Source organism: Hyla sarda, chromosome 4 (genome assembly GCF_029499605.1).
Source record: "Hyla sarda isolate aHylSar1 chromosome 4, aHylSar1.hap1, whole genome shotgun sequence".
Lineage (NCBI taxonomy): Eukaryota > Metazoa > Chordata > Amphibia > Anura > Hylidae > Hyla > Hyla sarda.
The window spans coordinates 387,337,672-387,358,382 of NC_079192.1; the positions used below are offsets into that span (position 1 = coordinate 387,337,672).

At 42.4% G+C, this 20,711-nt stretch overlaps 1 long non-coding RNA gene across 1 annotated transcript in view; it reads left to right on the forward strand.

The window, feature by feature from the left end:
* The window catches only part of LOC130367102 (uncharacterized), a 62,018-nt gene that overhangs the window by 25,068 nt on the left and 16,239 nt on the right, over window positions 1–20,711 (forward strand). The gene's annotated exons all lie outside the window — the stretch shown is intronic.

Here is a 20,711-nt window from a genome sequence, read left to right on the forward strand (position 1 = left end):
GAGGTTTTGAGGCCTAGCGTGTCTTTGAAAGTTGCGTAGCACACCGTCCTGTTAGTCTGGCAACCACGAGAGCAGCAACCCAAGAGAGCGATAATTGGACGCAGCTCCCTTATATGGGCAGGGGCTGGACTAATGCTAATTGGTCCATACTGATGTCAATCACCATTACACAGATTTGTGGGTAACACGTGACCCAAGGACCTCCTAAGGTCCTTCAACATACCATAGAGGTTACTAGCCTGGTCACATGACCGAAGGTCCTGCGACGCTGAACAAGGTAAGTACTATACATTACTATAGAATATAGATATAATCATCAAATATATACATTTATTAACATTAAAGTTAAACTTAAGGAGAGGCGACTAGGGGCTGTCCAACCTGAGGAACGTAGTTACTCTGATTTTGGGGACCTCTACACTTGGTACGATATGCAATACGGTACCGGGACACCACAAGAAGCAAACTGGATAAATGCAGTACAAAAATTTTGGGGGGAAATTCAAAAACTACTGTAATTTCTGTTCCTGCGATATTAATTACACTTTTTGTTTCCTCTTCACATTTTTAAAGGTCTCTTGTGCTGCTTTGAAAATATGAAAATATGTGAGAGTTCATTTTCGTACCACTTTATTTATTTATTTATTTATTTATTTTAAGCCAGATATTGCCAAATTTGGTGCCAATGCTTTTGGGGGGGCCTGCCATATTGGATTTTTTGCACCAAAATTACAGGGGTTGACACCAAAATCGGCAATTTTAGCGCCATATTTTACATCCCGGAAAATTCTGGCCAAAGGATATCATGTGTTCCATAATTACTAGAGCCCAGACAAGCGATAACTATATAAATAAAACATTTCTAGGGTTTAAATGGGGGTTCAGGTGCAGTGACCATAAAAAAATAAAATAAAAAAAATAAATTATAACATTTTCCAATAATAATAATTAATTTTTTCAATGAATAATTAAGGTTAAGTTTCCACTTGGGTTTTTTTTCTGGCAGTTTTTGGAAAACTGCCACCGGAGTTTATGAGCCAAAGTCAGAAGTGGATCCATAAGGGAGGAGAAGTGTAAGTCCTTCCTTTATTTGTCCTATTCCTTTTGAATACACTTCTGGCTTTGGCTCAAAAACTGCAGCGGCAGATTTCCAAAAACTGCCAGAAAAATCCAAGTGGAAACTTAGCCTAAATAACACCTTTTCCCAAAAAAATAAAGAAAACTAAAAACTACAACCATTTCTATGATTTCTACACTAGCAAAAAGCTGGTGAGAGATTTTTGATGTAAGATGGACTCTCACCCCTTCGAAAATATCAAGTAAAACATGCAATTTGCATAGCCACACCTACTTTTGCAAAACTGGTGTGACTAGTGTAAACCTTGGCTAATTCTCATGTGAATACTTTGAAAATCACGCAAAACGCAACATTTTTGATGTGAAGTGTTTTGACCCCCTTTGTCTTTTTCTTTTGTAATTTTATAGTTTTATTGTTCATAATCCCCAACTTATCTTCAACCTATTCCTTTCTTCTAAGGCTTTGTTCGCACATTAATTTTGAAGCTTAAAATTGCAGAAAATTTTAACCAATTGTTTTGCCGTTTTTGCTTTATGGTCCAATTTTTGGTTCTTTTTTTTAACAATTTTTGGCAGCCATATTTGTAGCTGATTTTTGGGCTACAATAAAGCTACAGTATAGTCCCCCAAAAAATTTTTTTTAACACTACTTTGAGCCTTTTTAGGCTACATTCACACTATGCCCGAAGACTCCATCAGCTGCAGGTGCTGCCAAAATCCTGCAGTAGTAGGACAGCGCAGACATGCACCAGCATCACCTTTGACGGCAATGCAGTACGTGCAGATTTCTCTGAAGAAATTAACTCGTCCGTTCTGTAAGTGGAATCTGGAATTTTAGAGAAATTTGGGTGGAATTTCTCCTTCTTCTGGATCTGTTGACTGAAAAATTATGGGCAACATAGTTCTGGCACAAAGGTGATAAGGTGATGGGTGTAAGCACTCCACCAGTCAGATAGTAAATATCTATCCTGAGGATAGAGATAAGGAAATAAGCGCTCCATAGAGTAGTATTGTTTCAACCCAAGCGTGAGATTGGTGCATAAAGATTAGCTGCTCACCCTGGGTGGTTGTATAGCCACATACACAACAATTCTATCAATGTATAAGATAGGTCCTCTGCTGCCCTCCGGAAAGTAAAAGTGCCTGAGGAAGCTGCGCATGCGCAGCGAAACGCGTTGCATTCTGGTCAATAAATCCATTTTATTCATTCACCTTTCTCGTTCATCAGTGCCGTTGAGCCGGTTCATCCTGAAGCCAAATCTCCATTGCCATATCCTGAGGATACACCAGAAAATAGAAAAAAGGAGAACAAAGGAGGCGCCTCGTGTGTTACCACTAAAACAATTGGCAGTATTGCGACGGGCACCATCACTAAGCGATAGTTGCCCCTAGCTAATGGCCGCTCACCTTAAGCGAATCGGAAATTCGCATATCAACCCACATAGTGAGTTACCAAAATGAAGAGGAGGAATAGCTGCTAATCCCGGGTCCCAGGAGAAGGAGTGATCCAATCCTGATGGAAGTCAGTGCAGAGTGGAGAAAAATGACCCTTACAATGGCGCTGCTGGTTCCAGTAAGAAGTGAAATCCAAGCCAGGTGTATTTTCAAACACCGGAGTGGTTTATTGAACATTAAAATAATAAAAGTACTAGCATGACGCGTTCCTGGGACTGATCTGAGGAAGGGAGTGGCTCCCCCGAAACGCGTCATCCTTGTACTTTTATTATTTTTATGTTCAATAAACCACTCCGGTGTTTGAAAATACTCCTGGCTTGGATTTCACTTCTTACTGGAACCAGCAGCACCATTGTAAGGGTCATTTTTCTCCTCTCTGCACTGACTATCCTGAGGATAGGCTGTCAATGAAAAAAGTCTTTAGCGGCAGATAGCTTAGGCAGCAGAATATTTGCTTAAATTTTTGCCTGCTGCCGCAAGACAACGGTATTCAGTATACCGATTTTAGGATGTTTGCCAAAACTGTAGGCTGAATGTTGATATATACATATATCTATCCTGCCGCCATCACTGGAGCTGGACTTAGGGTAACTTTTTGCTTCAGGGAGGCAACAAGCTTGGCATTAACCCTATTCACAAGCTCAACTGTTCAGCAGTTCTCAGGATGAAGTACAGGTCTTAGTTAAAAGGTAAGGTTTAGGGAAGCTTGTGGTTGCGACCCAGCCAGGCTTGGCTGCCCCTTAGGGGAACAAGCAAATTCCCCAACAGTCCCTTGAGAAACATTACTGCCTCAGTTCCAAGTGAAAGACAGAGTAAATAAAGTAAAATAAAAAATAATCATCCGACCCATTTGTGAGCATTACATTTGCTGTAGGACATGAAAACTCATCAGGTAAATGGGACAATCTAAACAATAGCCCCTCATCGTTTCATAGCAATGTCTTTAATAGTTTGTACTCTTGTTTGTTCCCTTATAGCACTATGTACCGCTTCATGTCAAATACATGTGCAGTGTCTTTCCCATGTGCTGTGATGGTGTTAGTCGGTCCCAAACCTCTTTCTCCATGCATATAGCATTAGTGCTCAGTAACACGGAATAGCTGAGCTTGTGTCTTGTAATCTGCCGAGTGCACGGGGTGGATAACCTAAAGCTGTGTGGAAAATAGATTTCATGGCTCCTGATCGTATAGCTGCTTTATTCTGTCTACCTCATAGCTAGAACATGCAGCTCCAGTAAAACCCTCATGTCCCATTTATTAATTATATATTATTATCCATTCTTGGTATGGGCTTATGTTTAATAGGGTTTACATCAATCACTATTACAAGACTATTTGTATAAGTCTATTCTTCTTATGTATTGTATTATTATTATTATTATTATTATATTTTTTTTTTATTGGGAGCTGAATGTGTACCTGTCATAAAATGCATGGACTTTTCATATTTACTTCTATGCAAGGTCCCTCATAGAATTCAGTCAGCAGGTGGTGTATGCGTCTTCCGCTGGCCTGCAGTATGGGACAGCTGGAAGGTACAACAAGTGGTCGTCCTGCCTGCAGCTTTCATCCAATGTTTTATGTAGTAGTCATAGAAGCTTGAATTACATTGTGTCATGTGCCACCTCTGCAGCCCTGTAACCGGAATTTGTTATGTACTCTGCTGCATATAGATGAATATACTTCTGCAATCACTGAATCATAGATATTTTGCTACAAAAATAATGACTAACAGGGAACCTCTAAAATGTTACTTTTAATGTGTTCATAAAAATACACAAAAACACAAAAAGGTAGTATCAAACATATGTTAAAATGTTGGTCACCATTATCCGGTCCACATACTCATATGTAGATATGTTAGGGTTAGTCGTTCCGGGCTGTCCATCTTCACCGGTAGGCCCTCTTCTCCTCTCCGGGCCGGCCCCGGAGTAGTGACCTTGCCTTGACGATGATGCACAGGGATGTTCATGCGCAGGGACGTCCTTGTGCATCATCGTCAAGGCAACGTCACTAGTCCGGGGCCGGTCCGGAGCAGAGAAGTGGGCCTCCCGGTGAAGATAGACAGCCCGGAACGACTAACCCTTCCCACCGGACGGTCCCTGCAGCATAGAAGGCCTGGACCAGCTCACCCTTCCTTCCCACCGAGGGGAGGTGAGTAGAAAACTAAAGGGGGGGTCTGGATGATGACGAAGGCCCGCAGTGGTCTTCAACCTGTGGACCTCCAGATGTTTAAAAACTACAACTCCCAGCATGCCCGGACAGCCAATGGCTGTCTGGGCATGCTGGGAGCTGTAGTTTTGCAACATCTGGAGGTCCGCAGGTTGAAGACCACTGAGAAGGGATTAACAGGCGGAGAGTTCACGCGAGTATAAGCCGAGGGGGGCGTTTTCAGCACGAAAAATCGTGATTAAAAACTCGGCTTATACTCGAGTATATACAGTATCCTTATATGCACCATTTGTCTCCTCTCAAAAAGATGGTGACATATTGCAACCACTATTAGTACAGTCTTCAAAGTGGCATATATAACTTTATCACGATCTCCAGTCCACAGAAATAATAATTATTTCTAACACTGGTTAGAATGCACCAGGACAATTTAATGTGTTATGGATGGTAGCTATAGCTGGTTAGGATGCAACACAAGATATTTTGTTTAGTCACAGTTCATACAATGCGATTTAGACTGCAGGGTTTTGCCATTATTTATATAAATGTATACGCAGTTAATATATACTTTGTTCGCAATTTACTGCAATATATCACTTTCCAACAGTCCAAATCTCAGTTGATTAGTTCAAAGCAAGGATGTCTCATAATCCCATTACAAATAACGCTATCAGTGATTCATAGTCCACCATTCACATTTGTAAATAATGATATTGCATCTTAAACATATGCACTCAGTGTACTGTTTGCAGTTCTGTATCGCCTTACTCCAGTGAGAATATAATACACATTCATTGATGGATGGCTCGAAGACTATTCACATTGTGAGTGCATTATTACTTCAGTGACCGTTTCAGCACAGAGATACTTGCACAATAGACAAGTTAGGAGACCAAGCTGTAAAACAGGCCCCTGACGATTTGAGCTCATGAAACACGTTGGGCTCCTTCAGAGATGGAACCATCATACTGGAAGCGATTACTTCAAAAGCCGCAGATGACCACACTGGGAAGAATTAAAGCTAAGTGTGACCACAGCACATAGAGATCATTTTACAGCATGTGGATGCTTTAATATGGACTTATCACGTTGATATTGCCTGCATAGATACAATAGTGATGACACTGAAGCTTAAGATTACACTCTAAGGGTGTGTTCACACGCTATTACTAGCAGCAGGTTTCCCGCTGCGGAAATCCTGCTGCGAGTTACGCTACCATTGATTTAAATCGGTCCGTAACAGTGTCAGATTTGCGGACTGTCCGCGGACCCATTCAAATGAATGGTAGCGTAACTCGCAGTGGGTTTCCCGCAGCGGGAAACCCGCTGCTAGTTACTAGTGTGTGAACGCACCCTGAAGAGCACTGCAGTCTGTAAAACAGAGGAGTGTCTGTGAGTTGTATACACTGGTAAGTGGATGCGCCTGTTGGAACCACATGTAGTGAGTTTATAACTGACTAAAGCGGATGCTGGAGAGTATAAACGAATGCAACATATGAAAACTATGTGTCGTACTCGTACAAATGGTGACTTGCAAGTTTGCTTGCTGATACAGCCTTGGAAACCGTAACGTTTGTGCCGATATAATTGTGGAAACAGTAAGGCTAGGTTCAGACTATGGAATCTCCGGGCAGAAAATTTCCATCCGGAGATTCCGAGTGCGGCCAGCGCTGACTGAATCAGTCAGCGCTAGGACCGCGTGGACACTGCAGTCTCCAATAGACTGCAATGTGTTCCGCACAGATTTCCTCCTGAAGAAAGAGCAACGCCATTCTTCAGGCAGAAATTTCCAAGCGGATTTTCTGTTCACAAATTCCGCTTCACAAATTCCGAAGTGTGAATTTGTGAACAGAAACCTATTCACTACACTATGCGTTTTAGCAAGCGAAATTTCCGCCTGCAATTTCAAAGCGGAATTGCAGGCGGAAATTCCGTAGTCTGAACCTAGCCTTACATATTGCCAGTGTGAACTACACCAAATAATTGCTGACTTTTGTGGAATGGACTATTACTTTATGTTAAACTATTGTGCAAGTATCTCTGTGCTGAAACAGTCACTGAAGTAATAATAGCACTCACAATGTGAATAGTCATCGAGCCATCCAACAATGAACGTGTATTACATTCTCACTGGAGTAAGACGATACAGAACTGCAAACAGCACATGTTTAAGACGCAATATCATTATTTACAAATGTGAATGGTGGGCTATGAATCACTGATAGCGTTATTTGTAATGGGATTATGAGACATCCTTGCTTGGAACAAATTAACTGAGATTTGGACTGTTGGACTCAAAGTGATATATTGCAGTAAATTGCAAATAAGTATATATTAACTGCGTATACATTTATATAAATAATGGCAAAACATTGCAGTCTAAATAACATGGAAACATAGAACCCAATGAATATTTCCATATAAGATTAACCCAAAAAATAAACCACTCAGACAAGAAATGTGGATAAACAAGGCTGCGATGTTTATTAAACAGCAATAATAAATATTTATTTACTTATTTATTTATATATTATTTAATATATATCAAATGTTAACAAGTGATAAAATGAGAATGGAATAAGAAAAAATCCAAATATATATATATAATGAAATAAAACAAAAACATGTCCAGTCGAGAATCGAGTGACTAACCCCAAGAGGAACTTTGCGACTGGAAAATACCTAAATAAAGAAATAAAAAGGGGAGGGAAGGGAGGGGCAGCTTGTAAACCGCCATCTGCAGTGCAAGACGTGGTGAATAAATATATAAACGTGCAAAGGTACCTCGAGAGGCAACTTGCCAATCAAGCAAGAGATGAAAACTGACATCGCACGTGCAAAAAAAAACGCCAATTAGAAAAACAGACCATGTTTCCATGGTCCCCCAATTTTCATTCATTGCGGTCCTCACATTGTATGAACTGTGACTAAACAAAATATCTTGTGTTGCATCCTAACCAGCCATAGCTACCATCCATATAACACATTAAATTCTCCTAGTGCATTCTAACCAGTGTTTGCCAACACAAATGATTATTTCTGTGGACTGGAGATTGTGATAAAGTTATATATGCCACATAACTTTGAAGACTGTACTAATAGTGGTTGCAATATGTCACCGTCTTTTGGAAGAGAGGAGACAAATGGTGCATATAAGGATATTTGGTTAGTTCATAAGAGGAACAATACCCAGTGTGTATATGGGCTGAGCGGCCTTTGTGTAACATATCTACATATGAGTATGTGGACCGGATGATGGCGACCAACATTTTAACATATTTTTGATACTACCTTTTTGTTTTTTCTATCGTATCTTGTATCGGCCAAGTATCAGATGACGCAAGGTGATCTGACCTGAAATCATTGTTGCATAAAAATCAATTATGTAGACAGATCACCTCCAAACCTTACTTCCTACCGCTGCTATATTTTTATCCCTTCGCAGTCTATTCAGGGACCTGGAAGATTATATTTGTATAGATTGTTATAGTAAGCAAGAGCTAGTATAATGGTGAATTGGAGGTATTTATCATCGAGGGTTCATGCTTTAGTGACATTAGTCTGGAGTTTGGGTCCAGGTCTTGGCAGTAACTGAAGGTTCTGGAGATAAAGTCACTCCCATATTCCACCTATGGTATTTGTTTGAGTCCTGAACCTGATCCCACAGGTGTGTAAGCAATACCAGAGAGCAGCACAGAGGAGTTTTTCTGAAGCAAGACCAGTTTGTCTTTGGTAAATTAAATACTGATATACCGCACCAAAAAATATTGAATTTTAGGACTGAACGTGCCAAGTTTTGGGTGGGAAGCTCAGAAGTTTATGTAAAGAACCTGTTGTGAAGGGCATTCAAGTTTCTGTTATACTACTTGCTGCAAGCAGAACTTATTGCTGTATATAAATTGTTACAATAAACCCAAGACTAACAAACTGTGACATGTGCCTATTTGGGTCTGTTTGTTTGTTGGCAAGACTGGTTGAAGGGTCCTTTATATATCGCACCACAGTAAGCCACCTGTCAAGATCCTCATCAGTAGAGTATAAGCTAATGGACCAAATATCCATACATCTGGCTAAAAAGCTGTAGCATTCTGAGTTAAGCCGTAGCAACTGTAGTATACTAGATATGTTGGAGAAGTTCATTAAATTCTCGTGTCCAGAGGTCTCATTGCTGCACTTTGAAAAAAGTTGGTTAGGTTCACAGGGACCATCAGGTTAGCTGAACTACCCTTTCACAAAACATAATAGGTAAAGGACTATTACTCCCAGCTATCCTGCAGCAGAAGCCAATGCAGATATTGTTCGTAAATGGTTTGAGGAACATGACAAAGAGTGTTGACCTGGCCTCCAACCTCCCCAGATCCTGATCTGAACAAGTGCCTGTGTGGTATACTGGAATAATAAGTTTGATCCATGGAGGCCACACCTCACAACTAAGGCTAAGTTCCCATTGCTGTTGTGCTCTGTCCCTTTAAGGGCCCGTTCGGCTCTCTTTTTGCACCAAATGGCCCCAAAAATGGTCGGAGCACAACAGACTCCACTAGGTCACCACCAAGTCCTGAAAGATCCCATTGAGTTTAATCGGGTCTGTCGGGGATCTGCTAATTTTCCAGAGTTAAGTGGAAAAAAAAATATGCACATGCACTATTTTTTACTCCGCTAGACTCTCATCGTTCCGACTGACTTGACTTGGAGTTTCAACTAACAGAGATTTACGGCAATGTCAATGAGCCCTTAGAGACTGTTGAACAGATTAATCTGTTTCTAAAGTTTAGTGCCAGATACCACTGGAAACCTTCAGAGGTCTTGTGTTGCCCATGATTCAAAGGGTAAGAATGGTTTTAAAGAGTGGGACCTACACAATATTAGGTTTTAATGTTATAGCTGATGGATGTACACTGTTTATTAAGAGCCTCCTGAAATTGCTCTTTGAAGGCACCTAAATGCACATACATTTACAAGCACAAAAGCCATGCCGCTTGCAATATACTCATGTTTCCTATGAAGCTCGTGATACCCTCTGTTGCCACTTTCACTAAGAGATGGTTATTGTCGCTGGAGCCAGTAGGTGGCAATAAGAGTAGTAACTAAAGATTGTGACACGTGTGGCTACAGGCCAATATATTATTCATAATCAGACACTTCAGAGATTAATGGAGTTTTGTTTTTAATTTTCCATCTCAAGGAAATGGCAAGTTGAGCAGCCGAGTGAGGGAAGAGTTCACCGAGAGTCAGATCTGCAGAGCATGAGACATAATGATGCTCATATAAACATTAGATTGCGGAGAAACCAGGAAGAGCAGATAATAGGGAGAGCTAAGGGGCATGCAGAATGTATAACATTACAATCACAGTCATTTATTCATACAGTACCACAAATAATCAGAGGAAAGTATTGGTGCACATGAGATTTGGTCTATTAGTTAACTATAGAAGTGTTAGGGACCGCGCTCCGGCCGCACACGCCATCCGCAAGCGCTTTGTCCCTGCAGTTGGTGGGGCTGGGATTCGCATTGCGCGACGCACCCGCATGCGAGTCCCAGTCCGCCACTTACCTGACTCCTCCGCTTCCACTGTGTCTCAGATCCGGCACACACGTCCCGTCTCCTAGGGTGCGTGCCCACCGGAGCTCTGAAATTTAAAGGGCCAGTGCACCAATAATTAGTGTTTGCACCTGATACCACATTATAAGTCCCTGCACCTCCCACACTTCCCTCACGGATCTTCAGTGCCCCTAGCCTGAGATTAAGTGACCTTTATAGCCTGTTAGCCTACCTGTGTATCCAGACCTTCCGCTACATTATTAGACTCCGCATTTTTGCCGCCTGCCTTGACCTTTGACTACGCTAATGCCTTATCCTTCCGTACCTCGCCTTGCCCAGCTACCTATGTGGTCGAGCCTTGTTGGGGTAGCGACCTGGGTGTTGCCTGCCACAGCAAGCCCATCCTGCCTTGCGGCGGGCTCTGGTGAAGACCAGCAGCACCATATACTCCGCTCCCCGATACGGTTCGAGTCATCAGCCACACAGGTAAGAGGATCCACATCCAGCTCCGTTACAGCAAGATCCGTCCATGGATCCCCCTGGGGTTCCTTTGCCTGATAATCCGGATCTCGCTTCCATCGTGGCGCTCCAGTCGCAGCAGTTGGCCCAGCAGGCACAGCAGTTGAGCCAGTTATCCGACATGATGCAGCAGTTGCTAACTGCGCAGCAACAACCGCCACAGCCTCCTCCTGCTCCGGTGGCACATCCTGCTCCTGCAGTCATCTCCGGATCAAGACTCCGTCTGGCTCTTCCAGAGAAATATGAGGGGGATCCCAAGTCCTGCCGTGGTTTCGTTACTCATGGCGGATCAGTTCCCTATGGAATGAGCAAACGTGTCCTTCATCCTCAGTCTTTTGACTGGAACGGCTTTGGCCTGGGCAACTCCACTTTGCCATTCAGTTTCACACCCTGGCATCGAAGTTAGCTTGGAATGATGAAGCTCTTTGCACCACCTTCAATAGAGGATTTTCAAGACAAATCAAGGATGTCCTCGCTGCCCAGGAATTGCCATCTAATCTGAATGAGCTTATACAGTTGGCATCCCAGATTGATATCCGTTTCTCAGAGCGACATGAGGAACTACACCTAGAAAGGGAGTCTGCACGACCGCTTTCCTCATCTGGCACCTGTCTTCCAGCAGCCTCCGCAGTGGAGGCTATGCAGGTGGATTGGTCTCGCCTGAAAGAACTCGCCGACGAACTGAGAATCTATGCCTATATTGCACCAGTGCGGATTACTTCCTAAAAGATTGTCCTATGCGTCCTCAGTCACAGGGAAACACTCACACCTGGGGTTTGTGGGAGAGGACTCCCTAGGTGTGAATATCACCTCTCCACGCTTAAATATGACGGTAAAGCTTTCCCTACCCTCCAAAGAGATCAACTCCATTTTTGCCTTTTTGGAATCTGGCTCAGCGGGAAAGTTTATTGATGTTTCCCTAGTACATAGGCATCGTCTGCTGGTGTCCCGCCTATTAAAGCCTCTGTATATCTCTACGGTCAATGGTGAAAGACTGTACTGTACTGTACTATATTGCACAGAACCATTGTCTATGCAGGTTGGAGTCTTGCATAGGGAGAACTTGTCCTTCTATGTTCTCCCATATTGTACTTCTCCTCTCTTGCTTGGCCTACCTTTGCTGCAACTCCATGCTCCGCAGCTGGATTGGAAAACTGGAGAAGTTCTTCGTTGGGGTCCGCATTGTAACAACCACTGTATCCACATACGTATCTCAAAATTGTAGCAATCATCTAGTCCTATTCCCGGCTTGCTTTCCTTTCTTCAGGACTATGCTGATGTCTTCAGTGAAAAGCAAGCCGAAGGGTTACCACCGCATCATCCCTATGATTGTCCAATTGACTTGCTACCCTGCACCACACCTCCCAGGGGCAGAATCTACCCTTTGTCGGTTTCTGAAACTCTGGCCATGTCGAATTACATCCAGGAGAACCTTCAGAAGGGATTTATAAGGAAGTCCTCTTCCCATGCCGGAGCCAGCTTCTTCTTTGTGGAAAAAAGAGACGGGTCTTTGCGACCATGCATTAACTACAGAGGTTTGATCTCAGAGTTATTTGATCGTCTGCGAGGTGCCAAGATCTTCTCTAAACTAGACCTTCATGGGGCCTATAATCTGATTCATATACGTGAAGGGGTTGAATGGAAGACTGCATTTAATACTCGTGACGGACATTTCGAATATTTTGTGATGCCATTCGGACTCTGTAATGCTCCAGCAGTCTTCCAGGAATTCATCAATTATATTTTCCGTGACCTCCTGTACTCCTGTGTTGTTGTTTATTTGGATGACATACTCATTTACTCGCCCAATGTCCAGTCTCATCGCTCACAGCTCTGACCTCCGCCAAGTGTTACAGTGTCTCCGTGAAAATCATCTCTATGCTAAATTAGAGAAATGTACTTTTGAAAAGACCTGCCTCCCTTTTCTGGGCTATAATGTTACCAGTGAAGGTCTTCAAATGGATCCCAACAAGCTATCCGCAGTTCTGGACTGGCCACAACCTACTGGTCTGAAAGCGATTCAGTGCTTCTTCGGCTTTGCCATATACTATCGGCAATTCATCCCTCACTACTCCACTCTGGTAGCTCCCATTGTTGTGCTCACCAAGAAGACTGCTAATCCAAAAGTCTGGACTCCGGAGGCTGAAGATGCGTTCAAACAGTTAAAGTCGGCCTGCACATCTGCTCCTGTTCTATCTAGACCCGATCATAGCAAACGATTTATCTTGGAAGTGGATGCTTCTTCAGTTGGAGCAGGTGCAGTGTTAATGCAAAAGTCTACTAATGGTAAAACTTTAACATGCAGATTTTTCTCTAAAACCTTCTCCCCTGTGGAAAAAAAAAACAATACCATCGGAGATCACGAGCTCTTGGCCATTAAGTTGGCGTTAGAAGAATGGTGTCACCTATTGGAAGGTTCTGTACATCCTGTTACTATTTATTCAGACCACAAAAACTTGCTCTATCTTCAGACAGCCCATCGACTCAACCCACGGCAGGCCCAGTGGTCTCTATATTTCTCCACATTCGACTTCTACATCCATTTCCGTCCTGCGGAAAAGAATTTACAAGCAGACGCTCTTTCCAGGTCTTCTGATGTGCATGACCATGAATCTACTCTGCAGCATATTTTATCTCCTGAATGTCTCATCTCTGCAGCCCCTGCAAGTCTTCAGCATCTGCCTCCCAGAAAGACTTAGGTATTTCCCTGCATGAAGCTCCGAGTTTTGAAATGGGGACATTCTTCTCTTCTTGCCGGACATCCCGGTATTCCTAAATCCCTACAGCTCATCTCCAGACAATACTGGTGGCCTACTTAAAAACGGGATGTCATTGATTTTGTCCGGTCCTGCTCAGTCTGTGCTTGGGACAAGACCCCCCATTCCAAACCAGTCTTCCCTGGGCAGAGTTTTCCTACAATCATAAAGATTCCGATTCCACTGGTACTTCACCCTTCTATGTGGTCTATGGACTTCACCATCGTCCTCCTCACCCTTATCTTCTTCCTCTGGAGTTCCTGCTGTTGATGAACAAGTGCTGAATTTTTCTTCCATCTGGCAGAAGACACGTTGCTCTCTTATACATACAACTTCTCGCCTGAAATTCCAAGCGGACAAGAAAAGACGTCCTCCTCCTGAATTTTCTCCTGGTGACAAAGTCTGGTTATCAACTAAATATATCCGTTTCAAGATACCCAGTTATAAACTAGGTCCTCGCTATTTGGGTCCCTATAAAGTCAAGAAGAGATGTAATCCTGTGGCCTATTCCCTCCATCTTCCCTCCGGATCCCGAATTCCTTCCATGTTTCCCTCTTGAATCTACAACTGTTTTTCATCTCTCTTTCTGCCATCTCTGGCACCTCAGATGTTTTTGTTGTTAAGGAGATCTTGGTTTCCAAAATTGTCAGAGGAAAGTGCTTTTTCCTTGTGGATTGGGAAGGATTCGGTCCGGAGGAGAGGTCTTGGGAGCAGCAGGACAACATTCTGGACCAGGACCTTCTCAGGTCCTGGTCCAGAATGTCGTTCCTGAACCGCAAAAGGAGGGGGAGACCAAAAGGGGGGTACTGTTAGGGACTGCGCTCATGCCGCACACACCGGCCACGAGCGCTTTGTCCCTGCTGTCGGCGGGGCTGGCATTCACATTGCGGGCCGCACGCGCATGCGAATCCCAGCCCGTCACTTACCTAACTCCTGCGCTGCTTCCGTGTCTCAGCTCCGGCGCGTGCATCCCCTTCTTCTAGGGCGCGCGGATGCCAGAGCTCTGAAATTTAAAGGGCCAGTGCGCCCATAATAAGTGTTTGCACCTGACACCACATTATAAGTCCCTGCACCTCCCACACTACCCTGCCAGATCTTCAGTGCCCCTAGCCTGAGATTATAGCCTGTTAGCCTTCCCGTGTATCCAGACCTTCCGGTACGTTATTAGACTCCGCACCTTTGCCGCCTGCCTTGACCTTCTGCTAAGAAGATCCACATCCAGCTCTGTTACAAGAAGATCTCTACCATGTATATTCAAGCATATATGAGTAATTTTCTCAGAGAAATAGTAAATATTCAAAACTGCAATCTAGAAGATCTAGTGGAGACACGAACACTATAAGAATTTAAAGGTAACCAGTCATGTCAAGTTTACTGCTTTATCTGGAAAAGTCTATAGATCAGAAATAGTTAAACAGATTAATATAGAGCTGTCCTGTCCAGGGTAGGGATCAGTGCAGACCTGGATTTCTCCCCAACCATTGTCCCTACCTACTTAGATTATCCACCCTAAATGACAGCCCCCAGCTGGAAATGTTCTTTACGCAGGGGCATCAGAAGAGTAAAACAGTCTGGGTCAGCAACAAACAGGCAAAACAGAACCAAGAAGGTACACATGTGGTTAACCAGGAAACAAGCCAAAGGTTGAGAATCAAGAATTCAGCGAAGCAAACAATCAGAAGGACAAGGCAATGTCGGAGAAGCACTGGGTTAAATCTATAGCAGCACAGTACAAAATCAGAAAGAAGGAGCAAGGTCAGCAAACAGGCAAAAGGTCAAGTCACAGAAGGTTGGAATAGCCATAGGGATAAAATGGATAAACTTACCACTAGTGGAGGGTGAAAATTACTATCATGAGTTGTAAACATCAGCGCTGCAGCTGATCGGCTTGTCCCTCCTATCTCCTGTTCAATCTGCAGGGCAATCAGTAAAACAACATGCATCTCTGCACTGTGCAGTGCTGTTCATTATAGAGACCATGGCACATTCCCGGCAATGCACTGTAGGGAATGTACTCACTGTGAGAGTAAGACAGGTACATTTATGCCAATAAAAAATAAAGATTCTGTGTGATTTATTGATTTAATTGGCTACTTTTGGCCTATAAGTCTGGTGAGTGATCATTGAGTAGGATCCCCAACTGGATTGACATGGGAGAATGAGCATTGTTTCATCTCAATAATTTACAGATGAATCTGAAGCTTTTATCACATAATGTATATTTATTTATTTCAATCTGCTAAATTCCTCCTCATCTATAACCTTAAGACAGGTTTCTGTCTTATAGCTATGTCATGTTTATTAATTTTATATTGTTAATATATATATATATATATATATATATATATATATATATATATATATATATATATACATACATACAGGGGAGGGGCCATTTATTTGGATACACCCTAATAAAATGGGAATGGTTGGTGATATTAACTTCCTGTTTGTGGCACAAACAAACTTTTCAAGATGGGTGATGACCATGGTGGCCATTTTGAAGTCGGCCATTTTGAATCCAACTTTAGTTTTTTCAACAGGAAGAGGGTCATGTGACACATCAAACCTATTGGGAAGAAAAACACTGGTGTGCTTGGTTTTAACGTAACTTTTTTCTTCATGAGTTATTTTACAAGTTTCTCTTTGTTTACAGCTATTGACATGTAGTTGAGTTTAACACATGAGGAACGGATAGAAATTGTGTTGATTTCTGGTGAATGCAGTAACCGGGTCATTGCAGCAGATTTCAATGCAAGACACCCTACGAGACCACCCATCTCCCATGCTACAGTTAGCAAACTGCTTGCTAAGTTTTGTGAAACTGGTTCAGTGTTGGATTTGTCAAAATGCGGACGTATGAAATCTGTCACTAATGAAGAAACATCAGTGGTTGTCCTAGCTTCATTCAGCAAGAGCCCACAGCGTAGCACTCGCTGCATGTCACTGGAGAGGGGCATTAGTCGAACATCCCTTCAGAGGATATTAGCTACTCACAAATGGCACCCTTACAAACTCCAGCTACTGCAGCATCTCAACGAGGATAACCTAGATCGGCGCACTGAATTTGCAGAATGGGCAAAACAAAAATTGGAACAGGACCGTCAGTTTACGCAGAAGATTTTGTTCAGTGATGAGGCAAACTTTTATGTGAATGGTGAAGTTAACAAACAAAACCACCGCTATTGGTCTGACACTAACCCACATTGGATAGATCCCTCCAAGACTGTTGAAACACAAAAATGTATGGTGTGGTATATGGGGTACAAAGTAGTGTTGAGCGGCATAGGCCATATTCGAATTTGCGAATATTCGCGAATATATGGATGAATATTCGTCATATATTCGCTAAATTTGCATATTCATAATATTCTTGTTTTATTTTCGCATATGCGAAAATTCGCGTATGCGAAAATTAACATATGCGAAAATTAGCATATACAAAAATTAGCATAAGTGAAAATTCACAGTAGTATTAGAGCCTTCTTTACACCAAATAAGCTGGAAGCAGAGAGAGATGATCACTGTGATGTGTACTGTGAAAAAAAATAAAAAATTTAAAAAATTTAAAAATAATATTCATAATTACCAATATATAGTGCTATATTCGCGAATAAAATTTGCATTGCGAATATTCGCGAGCAACACTAAGATAGTGGGGCCATTCTTCATCAATGGAAACCTCAAGGCCACTGGATATGCAAAATTGCTACATGATGATGTGTTTCCCTCTTTTGCACTGAAGCTAGAACGTTCCCTGAGTTTTTCTAGCAAGATGGTGCACCACCACATTATGGGTGTCAGGTCCGAGCATTCCTAGATGAACAGTTTCCTGGAAAGTGGATTGGTCGTCGTGGGCCAGTTAAATGGCCCCCAAGGTCTCCCAATCTGACCCCCTTAGACTTTTATCTTTGAGGTCATCTGAAGGCAATTTCTATGCTGTGAAGATACGAGATGTGCAGCACCTGAAACTACAGATACTGGAAGCCTGTGCTAGCATTTCTCCTGCAGTGTTGCTATCAGTGTGTGAAGAGTGGGAGAAGAGGGTTGCCTTGACAATCCAACACAATGGGCAGCACATTGAACACATTTTATAAGGGGTCAGAAACTTGTAAATAACTCATGAAAGAATAAAGTTACGTTAAAACCAAGCACATCATTGTTTTTCTTGTGAAATTCCCAATAAGTTTGATGTGTCACATGACCCGCTTCCTATTGAAAAATCTAAAGTTGGATTCAAAATTGCCGACTTCAAAATGGCCACCATGGTCACCACCCATCTTGAAAAGTTTCCCCCCTCACATATACTAATGTTCCACAAACAGGAAGTTAATATCATCAACCATTCCCATTTTATTAAAGTGTATCCATATAAATGGCCCACTATATATATATATATATATATATATATATATATATATATATATATATATATATATAAATGTAGAAAAAGCGCAGCACTCCTCAAATACGTGAAAAAAAGTGGTGGTTTATTGGCTCACATAGCAGCAACGTTTCTGTCCTACCATAGGACCATTTTCAAGCTATGGTAGGACAGAAACGTTGCTGCTATGTGATTCAATAAACCACCACTTTTTTTCACGTATTTGAGGAGTGCTGCGCTTTTTATACATTTATATTACATGGACTTTGATCGGGTCTGGGGCGCTGGCACCCGCTGCTGTATTGGATAAGTAGTGCTGCAGACTTTCTTCATTTATATACATATATATATATATATATATATATATATATATATATATATATGATAGATGGTTCGCTTCCCCTTTGGGGAGAACTCTGACTTGGCATAAATCCCAATCAGCTTCTGAGGCTTTGTAACCAGAGCCAGAACTGATCAGAGGGCACGCTACCTTATATTATGGTGGTGTGATGAGACACTTTGCATACTTTTTACCCAGAAAGCCTGCTGATGGCCTTTTTGAATCTCCATTTTACACCAGAAGCGGTGCCTCTCCCTGAGGAAAATACTTGTCCCTTTTAGCTGTATATATATATATATATATATATATATATATATATATATATATCTTCTTAGTTGCTTATTAACCCCTTAGCGCAGAACAACGTGCATGCCATCTGTGTTCTAACTGACTCAGAAGTAAGTTATAGGTGTGTGGTGTCCCGGTACCGTATTGCATACCGTACCTAGTGCAGAGGTCCCCAAAGTCAGAGTAACTACATTCAGGTAGGGTTCATCAGGTGGGACTGCCCCAAGTCGCCTCTCCTCAAGTCAAATTTTCTAATGATAATATATGTATATATTTAATAATAGTATATATTTTATTATAATGTATAGTGCTTACCTTGTTTAGCGTCGCAGGACCTTCGGTCATGTGACCATGCTTATAACCTCTATGGTATGTTGGAGGACCTTTGGAGGTCCTTGGGTCATGTGTTACCCCCAAGTCTTTGTAATGGTGATTGACATCAGTATGGACCAATTAGTATTAGTCCAGCCTCTGCCCATATAAGGGAGCTACGTCCAATTATCACTCTCTTGGGTTGCTGCTCTCGTGGATGCCGGACTAACAGGATGGTTCTGCGCAACTTTCAAAGACACGCTAGGCCTGAAAAACCTGCCAGCCTCAGCTAAACCAAAACCGTGAGTTCAAATCTAAATCCCCGCTAATGCTAGAGTGAATACTGGACCGCAACTAAACCCCTAAATCCAGTGGAACAGCTCACAATACTAAAAGACTCTAAATGCTAAAGTCCCAACCTTTGTCAATCTCCAAGGAAAGCCGTTGTTATGCTTAGAGACTGTTCTGTTATTGCAGAAATTCTTCAGTAAAAGTTAATCCTGTTTCAGAAAACTCTCCGGTTTGTGGACAATCTATTATTTTATACCTCCCTATCGCTCTTGGGAAGGGTGGCGGTAGGACAAGTGTTACTGAGGAGCCCTCAACCTGGCGTCACGAATAGCAAGGGTTAACAAACAACCTTTAATTACAGTACAGCTACGCTCCCCATATCCTACATCCCCCAGGATATCACAGGTGCAACTCCTGTCCTAATTGTTATGGCCCTATCTATTATCTGTCTATCTCATGTCTATCTATCTATCTATCTACAGCATCTATACTAGCTGAGTACTCAGTGTTGCCTGTTTTTTCCTACCTAATCCTTGTGGGGGAGAAAATCAAATTAGGAGGAAGCTCTTGTTCTCTTATCCCATCCTCATATCCTGACCTCATATCCCATCCTCATATCCTGACCCCATATCCAAACCTCATATCCCGTCCTTATGTCCCAACCTCATATCCCGTTCTCATATCCAGTCCCCATATCCCGTCCCCATATTCGGACCTCATATCCTTACCCCATATCCCAACCTCATATCTCTTCCTCATATTTTGTCCTTATATCCCGACATCATGTCCTGCTCTCATATCCCAATCTCATGTCCCATCCTCATATCCTGACCCCATATCCAAACCTCATATCTGGTCCTTATATCCCAACCTTATATCCCATCCTCATTTTGAGTCCCCATATCTCGTACCCTCATATCCAGTCCTAATATCCTGACTCCATATCTCAACCTCATATCTCGTCCTCATATTTTGTCCTTATATGCCCTACCTCATATCCCACTCTCATATCCCGACGTCATATCCCACTTTCATATTCTGACATCATATTCCGCTCTCATACAGTATCCCATTCTCATATCCTGACCTCATATCCCATCCTCATATCTCATCCTCATATCCCATCATCAGGTGGGGCTGAGTTGTGATAAAGAAATTGTTGGCCAAAATTAGTTAATTACTTGCAAGCTGGGCCGTTGCACAAAAGGGTAGAAAATAAAAGGGTGTTGTTTAAATTGTGGGTGTGGCTTTGTGAGATGTGGTGGGGCATGCGGGAGGGGTGTGGCTTGCAAGCCAGACTGGCCCACTCACCAGGAGATGCAGAGGGAAGAGGAGATACTTTCATGGGACTTGAGACAAAAACCCCATCCTTTACATAAGGGGTAGGTTAGGGTTAATTTAACTATCATATATTTTTATTTGATATAAAAATAACATGTGTACTAAGTATTATTGAAATATCTCCAGCCATTTGGAAGTTATGCTGAAACATATACTTCCCGTAGACTTGAATGGGATTTTAAACAAAAACCCTGACCCTTGCAAATGGGGGTGGGTTAGGGTTAATTTAAACATCAT